The following is a 16,449-nucleotide window of genomic DNA, read 5'->3' on the forward strand; positions in this document are numbered from 1 at the left end:
TGTGTGAGTCAAAGCGATGTCACTAAAGGAACACCCTTGCTCTATGTTTAGATGTAGGGCTCATTGGGCTCAACACAAGATCAACATTCACCACATGATCGCTCTCATCGGAATTATTGTTTGTAACTTTAGGTGGGTTTGCAAACATGTGTACTTGTCATTTCGTCTACCTTAAACTTCAGCCGTTTGCATTTTTTTGCAGTCTCAGAAGCTCCCTGTGATCTTAAAGGGCCATGAAACCCCCTCGTTTCAGCAGGGGGTTTTCACACCTCTACTTTGGAAAAAGTCAGAAAAGTGGGCGTGTCCAGCTCTGTTTAGGGGGGAGTGTCGGAGGAACTAAAGTGGGATGGTGTGGGAGTGTCTATTTGGGCACGCGCGAGTTTCAGAGTCAAAATATACACACACACACACACAAACACACACAGACTGGAGAAAGTGATGGTGTTTAACCTACATGGACATCTGTAGTCGAATTATTTGCCAAATAATTAAATGGTGGACTTTAACTGCAGTTTGGCTCTTTCATTCAGGGAATTCATTCGTGTCCCTCACGACAAACGAGATATTTGATTCGAGGAGCTGCTGTAAGCGTGTATTTTTCATGCAATGTTTGATACCGCACGGCGAATGAGAGAAAAAAAAACTCAGCATTTCCCGGAAACTTAGATGCACACGGCAGGTAGTCAGAAAGCCTCGTGTGTTATTCCAGTCACAAAATGCGGTGAAAAACCTACACAAGGTTAAAGTTTGGTTGTGGTGCTAACATGTTTACACTCGGTGCAATAGTTAACTTAGTTCGATACGAACAAACTGAATAAACAAAGAGCACTGGTCGCTCACTTACCAAATCTGTAGAGACAGGACAATCACCAGCAACTAGAGCCGCGTCTTTATTAGGAGAAGACTACAACTGAATCCGGATCTCAGCGTTTACAGATGAGAACAGCTCTCAGGTAAACAATGTTCCTCCTTAGACACGTAAGTTATTGTTGTTGAGCGTCGCGTACACTGTTAACTCCACACGTGACTCCAGCTGAGCTCTCACAGAGAGAAAATGAAAACAAAACTTAACTGCAGCAAACAATAAAAGCAACACTTCAAGCTTGTTTTGCCAACACAACGTGGCGTCTCTGTCGTCTAAACAATGTGACAGTAATGAATATTAATGAAGTTGCGCAATAGAGCGCGCTGATTGGTTTGAACCAAGCCTTACTCATGCATTAATGCAGCACACTGTAAGACGTAATAAGACACACTCTGGTACAGACGTCCAGTCTGGAATACACACTATTATGTCATGACCGTGACGCAGCTTCAAAAATTCGTTTCAAACCGGAAGTACGAATTTGCTTGAAATAACGCAAAAACAACCAATTTACACTTTTTAGTGAAATATAGGTGTCCTAATAGTGTTTTTAGCAGTGTGGGACACATATACGACTGTCAACAGCTCAAAAAAATGTGTTTTGGTGTTTCGTGACCCTTTAACTAGGTGATTTGGCATTAGCACGAATGACCAAAGGTTTGGCTTAGACAATTTAGCATTTTTGTTACACCTAAAGAAGCCAACCAAGTCCAAAATGACACAAACGTGGAATCTTTTGTATCTCATGCGCATCTTAATCCATTTCCAATGTGGATAAACACACACTGTAGTCACTAAAAACATTCCATGAACATGTATTTCGTCCAGGAAAGAAACATCAATGCAATACCTGACTGCATATGTGCGTTAACCTTCATTTAAATAATGCAAAAGACCATATATTCATTTTTTTTGTCTGAAACTCTAACTCATGTTCTTGTCTTGTTTCTTGGCCTTCACCCAGACAGACTGCTGTCAAGTTGCTCTTTGTTCTGTGACAGATTTCCATTCTCCTTTCCTCTGCTCTGATGATTGCTGCTGCATTGCTGGAGATTGATCTGCCATATTTGGCTGGTAATTGTCCAGGACCAGCATGACGTCTGTCATTACAGTGTCTCAGTCGAACCCCCTTGCCCTGCAGCTGCCATTGGCTATTGTATAACCCCATTATCCAGAAGTCCCGCTCTCCTTTCAGTCGCTCCAATAATAGCGGCATAAAGCAGGGGTGATGCCGTTCTCTTCCAGGGCTCCTTGCGGCTTTATTGCAGGCCTGTCCTAGAGGAACAGGTGTGTTTTGTCTGTTTTAATGAGGTTAGTTTTTTGGAGGAGCTCTTGTTGGCTTGCGGCGGATGTGGGAAAGCGAGAAGTGTGTTCACGGTAATGCGCTGGGTCGATCTCTGGTGGAGGTTTGACGGGGCTGAGAGCACTGCACATTTACTCAGGCGGAAAAACAGCCATTCTCTTCACATCACTGTCAAGATGGACGGACTGCAGCTCAGAATCGCAAGAAGAAATAGTTTTCATTGCTTTTTATTGTGTCTTGTTTTTTTTTCCGGTGCAAATATCTAAACATTCTGTCTCACACTTTTAAATAAGGTTTCATTAGTTAATGTTATGGCCAATTTAGCTTACCCAAATTCATCTATAGCGCATGTTTTTGGACTGTGGGGGAAATCAGAGCACCTGGAGGAAACCTATGCCAACACATAGAAATGCCAGCTGACCCATCTGGGACTCGAACCAGCGTCCTTCTTGTTGTGAAGCAGCAGTGCTAACCATCGTTACACCCTACAGAACATGTTATATAATATAAATTATATAAATAACACATTGGTAGCACTATTTTATGCCACTTTCTAAAAGCGTTACTGTTAAAATTATTGTTTTTTTCACGCTCTAAAACTCCAAAACTGCTTCAGATATGGAAATCAGTTTGTTTCATAGCCCACCTTTAATAGGACACGCACAGCTCTCCACAATTGATCAGGATTCATTCATAAATTTTCATAGGCATGTTCAAAGCTGGTTTTAAAGAACAGAAGCGCCAGTGTCCAGCTTCACAGTGAGAAAATGCATAATTCAGCCGCACAAACGAATAATTGTTGAAGTGAAAGCGATGGTGGGGGGGAATATTTGACAGATTTGCTGGATGTGTGGGTTCTGGCATGTGCTGGAGCTCTGTGGAGGAGGCAGACCGATTTTACATGTTTATTTATAAGGGCTCAAACAGGATCTGATCCAGTGAATCGAAACCTCCACAAAGTCTGTGAATGTGCGAAACAAATTTGGCGATGAAACTTTCCTGAGGGCTTAGAGAGATACGCATTCATGCCAAGTTTAATGAAAGACTTTTCTCTATCTTTTTAAATTACTTCTTTCAATAAGAAAAAAAAAACAGTGCTTTCATGCATTTAAAATGTCTTATTTGCTATAAAAAGAAGACTAATAGTCATTAATGTATTAAATGGCCCGTTTCCACTGAGTGGTACAGCACAGTTCATAATGCTTTTATGGCTGTTTCCACAGTCAGAGGGTACCTGAAAGCGAACCGTACCATACCACTTTTTGGGTACACTTTGCAAAGGGTACCTAGCACAACAAAAGGGTACCAAAAGACGGAGCTAGACGCACAGCTGAACGCTATTGGTTTATAGAGATACGTCACTCGCAGAAGCAGAAGAATAAAAACAAAGGAACAGCCATTTTTAAAAACACATTGTTAAGGTGTATATGAGTAATAGAAGGACCCAATATGCAAGTAAAAATACTTGATTGACACAGTCAATATAGTATAACAAAGGCCCAAAACGGAAAAATAAACAAACAAAAGATACGATGTCCCACTCAAGCGGGGATCGGGAAAAACAGACAGGAACCGAGTAGCTCTAGGTGTCAGATGGATCTCCACGCCTGTCCTAAACACAGACAGGGAGCTCATCAAGAGTAATAGCGAACTGACACGAGACAAGAGACGCGCTGTCCAGATTTAGCCGAGATAACGAGTCACAGCTGGCAGGGCTCCGCATAGCACGTGACATAACACTGACGTCAGACACATGTGGAACACCAAAACAAAACAAAACCATGTGACCAAACAGAAACTCAGAAGTGCGCACACACCTCCAACCGTGACACACAGCTGAGACATTACACAGTAATAATATATACATATAATTACAAGCCATGGTCAACCTGATCTTAAACAAACCTTGTCATCGTCTTGATGAACAGCCACAAAGCCAAGAAGAACAAAATCTGCTGTGTCCTGTTGTTGTTGTACAAGCCCGTCTAAAAGTGTGAGCAGTTTCACTTTCTCCAGAGAGCTCGCCGTGTGCTATATTTGAAGTAACGAATTTCTTGAGCTCATATTAATAACGTGCGCGTGTTTTTTGAACGACTTCTGACATCTGATCCTTTCAGAAATGGACAAATGCGAGAGTACAGTGTGAAAAAATAAAGGTGGAAACACAAGCCTGATAAAGGTGACCCATACCGACCCAGTCCATACCGTACTGTACCACTCAGTGGAAATGGGCCAAAAGAGATGCTCACTTTGGTGTTTTCATCAAATACAACTTACAAATGCGATTGTATATGGCTTTTAAATGTAAAAAAAAAAAAAATTATTTAATAGCGATTCAAGCTAAATAATATTCAAAGTAACAGATATGTTTATGTAAAAATTGAATAGAACTTTTTTTTAACCTCCATGTATGTAAATGGAAAACGATAACTTTAAACATGAAGTAAGTTTAATAATGTATAATTACTATGTTTTGGTGTATAACAGGGGTGTCCAAACTCAGTCCTGGAGGGCCGGTGTCCTGGAGAGTTTACCTGCAACCCTAATTAATCACACCTGAACCAGCTAATCAAGCTCTTATTAGATATACTAGAAACTTTCTGGCAGGTGTGTTGAAGCAGGTTGGAGCTAAACTCAGCAGGACACCGGACTTCCAGGACCGAGTTTGGACACTCCTGGTGTATAAAGGAAGGATCTATCAATATTTTAGCCAATAATCAGCCAATAAGAGCAATACATTTATGGCCATTGTGAATTCTGTAAGATGAATATCAATTCAGAAAGTTTTTTTTTCCATATATAGTTTCCATTATATAGTATTGGCAAGCATGTATTTTTTGTATGCATCACATACTGTGCCACAATAATAGGTGAGAAAAATGGATGTACATGCTTGTGTTATTAAAGAAAGAACCACCAATGTGCAGAGCATTTCATATGGTATTGGTATTGTTATCGGCAGATATCACTTTAAATAATCAGCTGTTGCCTAAGAAATTATACATTATTCATTCTATATTACAGTAAATGATCTGTGGTGATGTAGTACTTTTATCACATGTGCCTCAAATAATCCTTCCAGATACTGTTGGATATTTTCTGCCTTTATAAGCAGATGTAGTTTTGGCCATTGACCCACTAGCAAGCGTCCCAGTGCTCCCGAATGACCACTTCATCCATCTCAGCTCTGAAATGTTCTGCGTTTCAGTCCAGCCTCTGTGCTAGTGACCATCTGAAAGTTCTCCTGAGGGAACGAGTAACTCTTCTTTCACCATCGTCTTCATTTCTGGGTCAGTGCTGGAAGTGAATGTGAGCAGAGCACTTCTCTTTCTCTTCACGCTGGAACAGGAGAAATAAAAAATGCAGTAGTCGTCCTTCACCAGACATTTTTCTCCTCCATGGCTCATCTAGGTTAATGAGGATGTTGGTTGACGGTGGGTCTGGCTTATATCATCCCTCCTTCCTCATCTTTGAGGATGAATTCATGGGCGTTCTTTTTTCCACACATCGACCTTTCCTGATTAGCGATCCTCTGTTATTGTAAGAATGGGCTGTTTCCATTGACCTCTAGCTATGGTTTTTTGGCACCAATGAGTGTCATGGAGAGTCAACACCTTTCTCTCATGGCTGGAGATCAAATGAAAGAGATTGTAGAGGGCGCAGTGCTTGTTATTTTACCAAACGCACCAGCAGATTGAATTTAATTAACTTATTATAAAACCCTGTGTATTGACCTTATTCTTCACATACGAGTGGGCACAGGAATCTATTGGGCTGGAGATTTCCAGTGTCATTCACTTCCATTGATTTTTCAGACATTAAAAACAGCTCGTTTTCCTGCTTGAGGTATTTTCTTATTATATTATTCTACTTTTTTGTGTAGTCATGAACACACTTTTTTGACTGTTTTCTGCCGTTTATCATTCCTAGTCATTTCTGGCATACAAAACAAACAATCACAACAACGAGCGCACGTACACATTACCAAATAAGGTCAATAGTGTGCACGCAGTTTGTGTGAGGATTAGAGATCTCTCATTTGAAAACTCTATAGTTAAGAAAATATAGTCAACTGCCTGAAAAAGTCACCAATTTTAAGGAATAACATGTAACACAAGCCAAAATAAAGAACTGAGCACATACACAGCATAATTAGAAGCATGTTTTAGGTATTTGATAGCATTTTAACACACTGCATAGCTTATTTTCTTTATTTTTTAACATGTAGTTAGCCTGTTTTCAAACATTTAAGACTCTTTTTCTTCTATTATGTTTTATACAAAATGTTTTTTACCATGCTTCATGTTTGTTGCTTGCAAGTTTTCAGACATGCTTATTAGTAGCACCTTTTGATATTAGATGTTAGATGTTATAGCACATTGCTAGCATGTTTTTTTAGCATTTTGTTGGCATATTTTAAGCATTGCTAACATATTTTAGCATATTGTTGGAATTGTTTTTTTCTAGCAATTTTTAGCATTTATCTGGCATGTTTTCAAACATTTAAGACTCTTTTTCTTGATATTTTTTAATGTTAATGGCGTAATTTAGCCTATTGCTAACATTTTGCTATTAAAACAAAATAAACATGCTTTTTTGGTGTGTTTCTGCTTGTTTCAATTGTTTAAAAATATTGCTATAGCCTTTTAGCATGCTAAAAGCATGTTTTAGCACATTGCTAAAAGATTTTAGCACATTTTAATGTTTAGTACATTGCTAGAATGTTCTTTAGCATGTTGGTAGCATATTTTAGTGCAATGCTAACATAATTTAGCACACTGTTGGAATGTTTTTCTACCATCGCTTAGCATGTTTCTAACATGTTTTATACAATTTGTTTTTTTACCATGCTTCATGTTTGTTGCTTGCAAGTTTTCACACATGCTTGCATATTAGTAGCACCTTTTTATATTAGATGTTAGATGTTATAGCACATTGCTGGCATGTTTTTACCATTTTGATGGCATATTTTAAGGCATTGCTAACATATTTTAGCATATTGTTGAAATTGTTTTTTTCTTGCAATTTTTAGCATTTATCTAGCATGTTTTCAAACATGTAAGACTCTTTTTCTTGATATTTTTTAATGTTAATGGCATAACTTAGCCTATTGCTAACATTTTGCTATTAAAACAAAACATTAAATGTCTTTTTGGTGTGTTTCTACATGTTTCAGTTGTTTAAAAATATTGCTATAGCCTTTTAGCATGCTATAAGCATGTTTTAGCACATTGCTAAAGGATTTTAGCACATTTTAATGTTCAGCACATTGCTGGAATGTTCTTTAGCATGTCGGTAGCATATTTTAGTGCAATGCTAACATAATTTAGCACACTGTTGGAATGTTTTTCTACCATCGCTTAGCATGTTTCTAGCATGTTTTATACCATATGTTTTTTACCATGCTTCATGTTTGTTGCTTGCAAGTTTTCAGACAGGCTTATTAGTGGCACCTTAGTAGAATGTTTTTTCTACTATCGCTTAGCATGTTTTTAGCATGTTTTATACAATTAATTTTTTTACCATGCTTTATGTTTGTTGCTTGAGTTGTGTTGAGTTGTGTTGTGCTGAGACAACATGAAGGAATTCAGTCACTTATTAATTTTTTTTTTTACAAATGTAAGAGGATTGAGCATGAAACAATTAATCTGTCCCCCAAAAATCACAAAGAATTGTGTTGTTTCTGCTTATTTTACCTAGCAGTTTGAACGAACATCATTTCAAATGTCATTTTTGAATGTAAATAAGCTATTGTTTTGCCTTAAAGCACTAAATCGATGTGAAACCGGATATTTTTAGCTAGATTAGTTAGACATCTGTGGCTCAGTTATGTGATGCTGATAATTCCGCAATGTCTATTCTTGTCCTTGCCTCTTCGGTGTGCTTCTGTTGTTTGTGAAGCAGGTGCCCGTTTATCCTGTGATCCTCCGGGCCTCTGCGGATTGTGTGAGGATTATGGGCGGGTGTTGTGTGGTTCCTCTCTGTCGGATGCAACTCATCACCGCGGGCTGCCCCTCCTCATGTCTTTTTTGCTGGGAAAGGTTGGGATGATCATCAGACTCTGGACGCTCCTGCGGAAGCACCTGCTGCTCTCTCTTTAATTGCAGAGCTTTTAATGAGCAGTGGGAATCACCATGGTGACTGTAGATGTGGGTGCGGTCTGATATGATTGATAGAATCTCTGCCCTGGAGGTTACAGCGTTTGGTGGACTCATTTTGAGTTGTCTGTTTAGATTTACAGCGTTCATGATGATTTGTGTAGAGTTTTTCTTAGTTATATTTAAAATTCAGATCTCATAATATATGATTAGCTTGATTTTTATGTTTAATTTTACTAATATTAAATGGATTGATGCTGTGGACATATACAGTGAATTACAGTCATCTACATTTTTTTTATGAAGGAAATATTAGTTCTTTTTCAAGTGTTGTTTAATAAGAGCAATGCCATTTTTCACCGTATTTACAATTATATTTAATCTTCTGGAGAATGTCTTATTACTTTTAGTTTAGATTAAATAAGAGAACAAATTGAGGACAAATTTAAGCTCAATATCATTAGCGCATATCATTAGAGCTTTTTTCCATTGGCTACAGAATAAACCACTGTTGTCCAATGAAAGCTGGACTAGTTAAACTAATTTACCTAGATAAACCTTGAAATTGAACTTTAAACTGAATACTAGTAACTTTAAAAATAAGTAAAATAATATATTATGTACTGCCACCTTGGCAAAGGAAATATGTTATTAGAAATCAGTTAAAGTATAATTTAAAACAAATAAATAATAATTAAAACCAGGCTGAACAATGTCTTGACAAAATTTTACAGGAGGGCTAATATTTTTGCCTTCAATGATGGATGGATGGATGGATGGATGGATGGATGGATGGATGGATGGATGGATGGATGGATGGATGGATGGATAGATAGATAGATAGATAGATAGATAGATAGATAGATAGATAGATAGATAGATAGATAGATAGATAGATAGATAGATAGATAGATAGATAGATAGATAGATAGATAGATAGATAGATAGATAGATAGATATTCATGCAAACTACAAAAACATGATGCATATTAGCCTACAGTAGTATACAGTCAGGTTCAGTTACTGGGCGAACAATGTTAGACAACAGATTTAGCAACCAAGAGCATTTTTGATGGCATTGATGTTTATTCATGACACCTTCTAATTGTTTTAGTACATTATAGTTGTTTTAACATGCCTAAAGATGCAGTGGATACTCAATAGCAGTTCACTTAATAGTATTTCTAATAGTAAATCTCTTCTAAATAGTAAATCTACTTGGATGACTTAGGAAAGGCAAGGCAAGTTTGTTTATTTATCATTCAAAGTGCTTTACACTTCAACAAGAATAAAAGAAACACAACATGCAAGTATACGAAAATAAAAACAATAAAAAAATAAAAAGAAATGATTAAAAACAGATAAAAATGTGTTAAAAGACAAAACAATGCCTTAATAATATCATTATTTAACTTTGATCCAAACCCATAGTCATGCTTTAGCTATACTGTAAGAAATGCAGAGTTTGACACAATTCCTTTGCCCAACACAAAGCACTGGGCTATATGCACAGCTAGTGTTTTTCAGCCAACGGTAAATGTCCGGTGAAAGCTTAATGTGACTATTTTCAATTTTATACGGTTACTTTTACAGCATCGACATCGTAATGTAATAAAAATACTCTCAATTAAATAAACTTAAGCATTCATCTCCTGGTTTAAGCATAAAACGAGATGATAGACTGTGATGTAGCTAGATCTAAACTGCCAATGACGGTGCTTACTAGATGTAAGCACCGTCATTGGCAGCAGGCTATAGTGCAGAAACTCCATTGAAAATACCGGGGTAAAATAAATGTTCATATTTTAAAGACATGGCAGGGGACATTTAGTTTAATGCAGTGCTTCTTGTCCGTTCTGAGACCCACTTTATATTGTACATCTACATCAGTCAGTGAAGATCTCTTATTTTTAAAGAAAACAGATCTTGAATGTGGTGGTTTTGTAATGTAAAGACAGTAAGAACTGTGTTGTTGCTACTCAATTTAAATAAGTAGCTTGAACAAGCAGCTAAAGTAATTCAGCAACTTGACGTTTTCTTCAGAAAACAACCCTACTTCACCCTGATTGCATTAAAGAACACGCAAAAAAAAATCTCTTTAGAATTAAATCAGACACACATTCACTGTGTTTTTTACACTGTGCTTCTAATTGCATCAGGCAATCTACAGTAATCATTCACTGCAATTACTGGCCACCGACCGCAGCGGCCACCTTCCTTCTCCATCCAAATGTCCGTTGCCTTGGTAATGGCACAAAACCCTTCTCACGCCTGCCGTCCAGAGATCTCCGTCAGCCAAAAGTTTGCTCCATCTGCATCTGAAGGACATTAATGCATGCTCATAGCAGACTGGCTCCAACCCAGACCTTTTATTAACCCGTGCTCGCTCCTAATTCGCTAATCTGTAATACAGCTAGAAGTCTTGCTTTACACCCACGTTAAGCTCCCCGAAACAATGAGATATCGATTGTGTTTGATGGCCAGATCTAGACGCGGTTTTTTGTGTGTAATGCAGGTATCGTAATCCTCCTCTTTAAACGACATGGATGTTTGGCAATTTCTCAGCCCACTGCGGCAGAAAATACCTCCAGCCGACGGAAAACTAATGGCATTGTCACGGCGGGCCTGAAGCCTGGAGGGCGGCTGCGTATACGGGTTTGAGTCTCAGAAAAAAAAGCAATGCAATGTGAAAATGCATCCCATCCGGCTGAGCGAATGACTGAGGGCCACCTTGACGGCTTGTTGCTTCGAATCGCTGTGCGCTTTTAATGATGGTCTATTTAAAACTCCCACTCCCTGCAGATGCAGCCCACCAGCCGCACTGCACACACTACTGTACACAAGCATCATTCGGCTGATGTTTTGGGAGTACAGTTACTAAAATTAGCAAAGCTACTAATGCATTTTTCAGTTGCATGGCTGAAAAACAGTGTGCTTTTTTATTCTGGTAATAAGCTCGTTTCTCAAGCAAGCCGCAGCAGCATATCAATTAATAATCTTATTTTATTTGACATCAGCCAAAACATAAAAGTCTAGTACATTATAATGTGTTTAAAATAAAAATACAAAACATGGTTAAGGGGCCGAATAGGCATCGAGTGTATCATCTCTGAATTGTGCTAGAGTGTTGCTGTTGATATTAATATAATTTTAATAAGTATTAATATTGTGATATTCAAGATTAGTGAAGTCATACAGCTCCAGATAACTCAAAACAGCAATCACAAGTCTCTTCTCCATCTTCAAAAGTCTCTCTTGTAGTCTTGACTGAACAAACTTCAATGGAAACTCTGCCTCTGCTTTCCTTTGACTGGAGAATGAAAACGACGCGAGTGACGTAACGTGCTTTTTCCTCTCAGAGTTGACTTTTTTTCAAATGCGAGTGTAACGGAGGCCAGCTAGTAAGTGCTGTGGAGGTAAACCTCACTCCTCTGACCTCTAAAGGTGCTCTAGCAACAGACACTAGAGGCTATGGCCTTTAGCCTCCTTGTTAGAGCAAGCGACTCCCATGCGGAAGGTCGCCGGCTGGATGCCAACTCGGAGTGGGCTGGGTGGTGTAGGACTGGCAGGGTTACACAAGCGCACGGTGTTGAAGGGAAAAAATGCGAGGCACAGCAGGCGGTTAAAACGCAGGGCACATAAGCAACATGCAAAACGCTCGGGGTCATTAGTAAACCATTCAAAAAAGGCACCTCTTAATAAATAAAGTGCGTTCGGTGTGATCGGCCCCTAGATTTGCAGTCTTATAATAATAGCCACCAGTAATATTTGCATACTTTGTGTTGTTGCACTCCTGAAAAGCTATAAATACTAATAAATTAATAAATAAAATACAAATGAATAAATAATACAAATAACTTAATAAATAAATACTAATAAATAATATTAATAATAAGGATATAAATAATACACATAAAATAAATTATATATATATATATATATATATATATATATATATATATATATATATATATATATATATATATATATATTGTTTATATAAAATAAATTAATATAATAATACTTATTTTAATAAATCAATAGAATGTCTAAATAATTCAATCAAATATAAACCATATATATTAACAATAATAATTTGTAAATTTATTATAAATTGATCAATAAATAAAATGACTGCTAAATGCTAATAAATGATACTACAAATAAAATTTGTAACAATACAGCCAAACATATATAAAAACAGCTACTAAATATATATATTAAAAACCATAGCGAATGATGTCATGTCAGAACAGACTTCAGCAGTCCCAAACCTTAAATCTCATACATGAGGACTTAAACAGCTTTTATATTGTCATATAGCACAGGTATTTAGCATGTTAACAAGAGCGAGAGTGTGCAATATCCGCCACTTAACCAATATATAAACTAATATAAAACTAGTGCATACATCACATGCATAAATCACGACGTGGACATTACATTAAGATGCCTAAAGATTTAAAAAAGTCTATATATCAAAAGAAGATGGACACTATATTATCTATTATTATATTGGACACTATTATTATATTACTATAGTAAAACAGCTTGTCAAAAGGTGTGAACAGATTACATACAGGAATAGACAAAAGAGCTCTCTTTAATTATCATCTGTTAGTCAGCGACCGCTCTTTTTTTCCTGGTCATTGCGCCTTTGCCGTGTGCTGTGTAAATGCAGACAATCGGATACAAGTCATTTTCAAATGAAGACGGTATGAAGATCGAAATTGACCATCAAGATCTGCAGTGTAAATGCAGCCGAACAGTATTCAAGGACAGAAATGGAACAATCAAATGTAAAATAACATGGTCATCATTGTGTAAATAATATTAAAACATGCATCTTTGGAGCTTTGAATCTTTAATAGTTAATCTAATCCTGCAGTGTGACTGTTACAGATGCATACATTGAGATGTCGATGCTCAAACGATACATTATTCAGCCCTAATCTGAAGCATTGAACACAGTCAGGAATATTATGCAGACTGTGAGATGGGCTCTTATGACTCGGCCAAAGCTTCCACCCACAGCACCACACATCAGTCGCTACAGTGACTCAGAGCACCTTAGAAACCGCACTGCGTCGCCATGGCAACCACCCACAACTCCTCAGCATCATGGCTGAGAGCTGTGCGAAGCAAACATCACTTGCATTTAGCTTGCAAAAAAAGGCATCAGTTTTGCTGACCTATAAACTGAGCCGGACATAATACTGGATGGGATGTTCATACTCGGAAGGTTTGGTTTGGTTTGTTTTGAAATGAACTGTAGGGCAATTACTCTGTGAGTGTGGTTCAATTTGGATAAGTGTGAGTCCATATAAACTTTGATGTGCATCAAACAAGTGAACCGAGCTAATTCACAATTAGCTCATGATTTATACATAGCTTGTTTGGCATTTTGGGCTGCACAGTGGGTGGCAGTGTCGCCTCACAGCAAAAAAGTCACTGGTTCGAGCCTTGGCTGAGTCAGTTGGCATTTCTGTGTGGAGTTTGCATGTTCTCCATGTGTTCGCGTGGGTTTCCTCCGGGTCCTCCGGTTTCCCGCACAGTCCAAACACATGTGGTACAGGTGAATTGGGTAGGCTAAATTGTCCGTAGTGTATGAGTGCGTATGGATGTTTCCCAGTGATGGGTTGCAGCTGGAAGGGTATCCACTGCATACTAAATAAAACATGTGCCGGATAAGTTGGTGGTTCATTCCGCTGTGGCGACCTGAGATTAATAAAAAAGTGACTAAGGCGAAAAGAAAATGTTTGGCATCCTGTCCCGGGTGAGAGCCCTGAGCTCAAGGGATCCTAGGGCCCAGGGCTTCCCTCCCGAGGGGAGATTGAGCTCAGGTCGATCTCGAACCCTCCCCCCTGCTGAGGCTAAGGTGCACTTCCTGAAAGTAAGACATTTATAAAAAAAAAAAAAAATGATTTAGGCTTATTTTGTCTATAGAGCAGGGATCACCAAACTTGTTCCTGGAGGTCTGGTGTCCTGCAGATTTTAGCTCCAACTCTAATCAAACACACCTGAACAAGCTAATCAATGTCTTACTAGGTATACTGGAAACGCCCAGGCAGGAGTGTTGAGGCAAGTTGGAGCTAAACCCTGCAGGGCACTGGACTTCCAGATTGGTGACCCCTGATATAGAGCATATTTGGATGGTGGGAGGAAACCAGGGAACACTGGGGAAACATATTCGGACATGTGAAGAACATGCGAACTCCGGCCCAGCGAGGACCTGGCATCAATGATATTCTTGCTGTGAGGCAACAGTGCTAGTCACTGGGCCACCGTGCCGCCCATTCTGGATAAAGGAAGAAGAATAGGAGGGGGGTTTCTTCCAGACGAGGATAGTTGTAGAAAGGAAATGAGAATGTATATATATATATATATATATATATATATATATATATATATATATATATATATATATATATATATATATATATGTATATGTATATATATATATATATATATATATATATATATATATATATATATATAGATATATAGATATATAGATATATATAGATATAGTGGCTTGGGATCCTTTAATTGGAGGATTGTAATTAGCTAATGTGGGCCAGCTGGTTCACTCACATGTGCTCCTCTCGAAATTAGTTTAATATTAAGCTTCACCTAGACTGAAATATGAACACAACACAGGCCATATGGCATCTAAACAAACCAAAAACAGCATGATGTCAGAAGATGTGACCATATAAAGGACAGAATGCACTGTGTATGACTTCCATGAGCTTGGAGGACTGCATCCGTACATCTCTGCAATGACTCAAACAACTGATTATTAAAGTCATCTGGAATGGCAAAGAAAGCGTTCTCCTCCTTTATCTTGCCCTAGACATGCTCAATAATGTTCAGATCTGGTGATTGGGCTGGCCAGTCCTAGAGCACCTTGACCTTCTTTGCTTTCAGGAACTTTGCTGTGGAGGCTGAAGTATGAGAAGAAGCGCTGTTCTGCTGGAGAATTCACCCTCTCCTGTGGTTTGTAATGTAATGGGCAGCACAAATGTCTTGATACCTCAGGCTGTTGATGTTGCCATCTGCTTTGCAGATCTATCACATGCCCCCATACTGAATGTAACCCCAAACCATGATATTTCCTTCACCAAACTTGATTGATTTCTGTGAGAATCTCCATGCAGGTTCCAATAGGTCTTCTGCAGTATTTGAGATGCAGTTCAACAGATGATTCATCTGAAAAATCAACCTTCTGCCACTTTTACAAGTTATTATTTGTTGCTCTTACATCTAGGATCGACGTCACCTTTTCTGTCAGGTAGTGTGGTGTTTTTCAGATGTAGTGTATAGTCTATAATTTTGGTTTTTGATCTGAATCAAAAGAAACTAGTCTACAAAGTGGGAAGCACATTAAATGGTTTCAGGTTCACAACCTGTGACTTTTCAGCAGAAGTTGGTGAAATTTCCCCCTCATATTCGAGTGTTTCCAGAGCAGGATGTTTTCTCCACTGACTGACAGTAAATCTCTGAGGAGAAATGTCACAGAATGTCTCAAGATTCTGGCAAATGTCAGTGCAATGAACCGCTTCGACCCAAACGCCCGAAGTGCAGTGCGTCTGACATTTCTTTCACTAAAGCACTGCTACAGAAACTGCTGCCTGGCTAAAAGTCCTAAAAATTGCAGCCAACTTTTCTTCATGCCAGTCAAGTTATCGGTCTTATTCATACAGCAGTTTCCAAGACAACGTTTGAAAGCGGAGGACGATATGTAATACTGGTTTATCAGGGCTCTAAATTTAGTTCCCATTGTGCTGCACATCTCCTTTAAAATCAGAACTGAAATTGTCTCCTGTAGTCTTTCAGGTTCTTTGTGATGTCTTGTGATATAATGAACCCGTCTCGTTTTCTGGCGGCTCTTGAATAAGCTTCAGCTCAGCATCTCTGAAGTCTCTTATCTGCACCCGCTTTTTTGAGTTGTCCTCTTTATCAGGGATTGTGGAGAACTGTACTCTATACCTGGGATAAATTTGGATTTATTTTGCCCGAGCGCAGAGGAAATGTGCCTAGGCTAGAGAAAAATCCTGCTTGTCCATTTTTAATGAGGAGTCTCCTCACAGACGCTCTGACCCAGTATCTGTAATGCAGAGCTGGAGAGAGTCAGTCTGGAGGAAAGCAGGTGGTAATGGAGACTCCATTTAAAGCCCCCT

At 38.4% G+C, this 16,449-nt stretch overlaps 1 protein-coding gene across 5 annotated transcripts in view; it reads left to right on the top strand.

Moving 5' to 3' along the window:
• Positions 1 to 16,449, top strand: part of LOC147844603 (uncharacterized) — a 240,158-nt gene that overhangs the window by 172,232 nt on the left and 51,477 nt on the right. The gene's annotated exons all lie outside the window — the stretch shown is intronic.

The sequence above is a fragment of the Danio rerio genome, chromosome 4, assembly GCF_052040795.2.
Source record: "Danio rerio strain M-AB ecotype USA chromosome 4, GRCz13ab, whole genome shotgun sequence".
Lineage (NCBI taxonomy): Eukaryota > Metazoa > Chordata > Actinopteri > Cypriniformes > Danionidae > Danio > Danio rerio.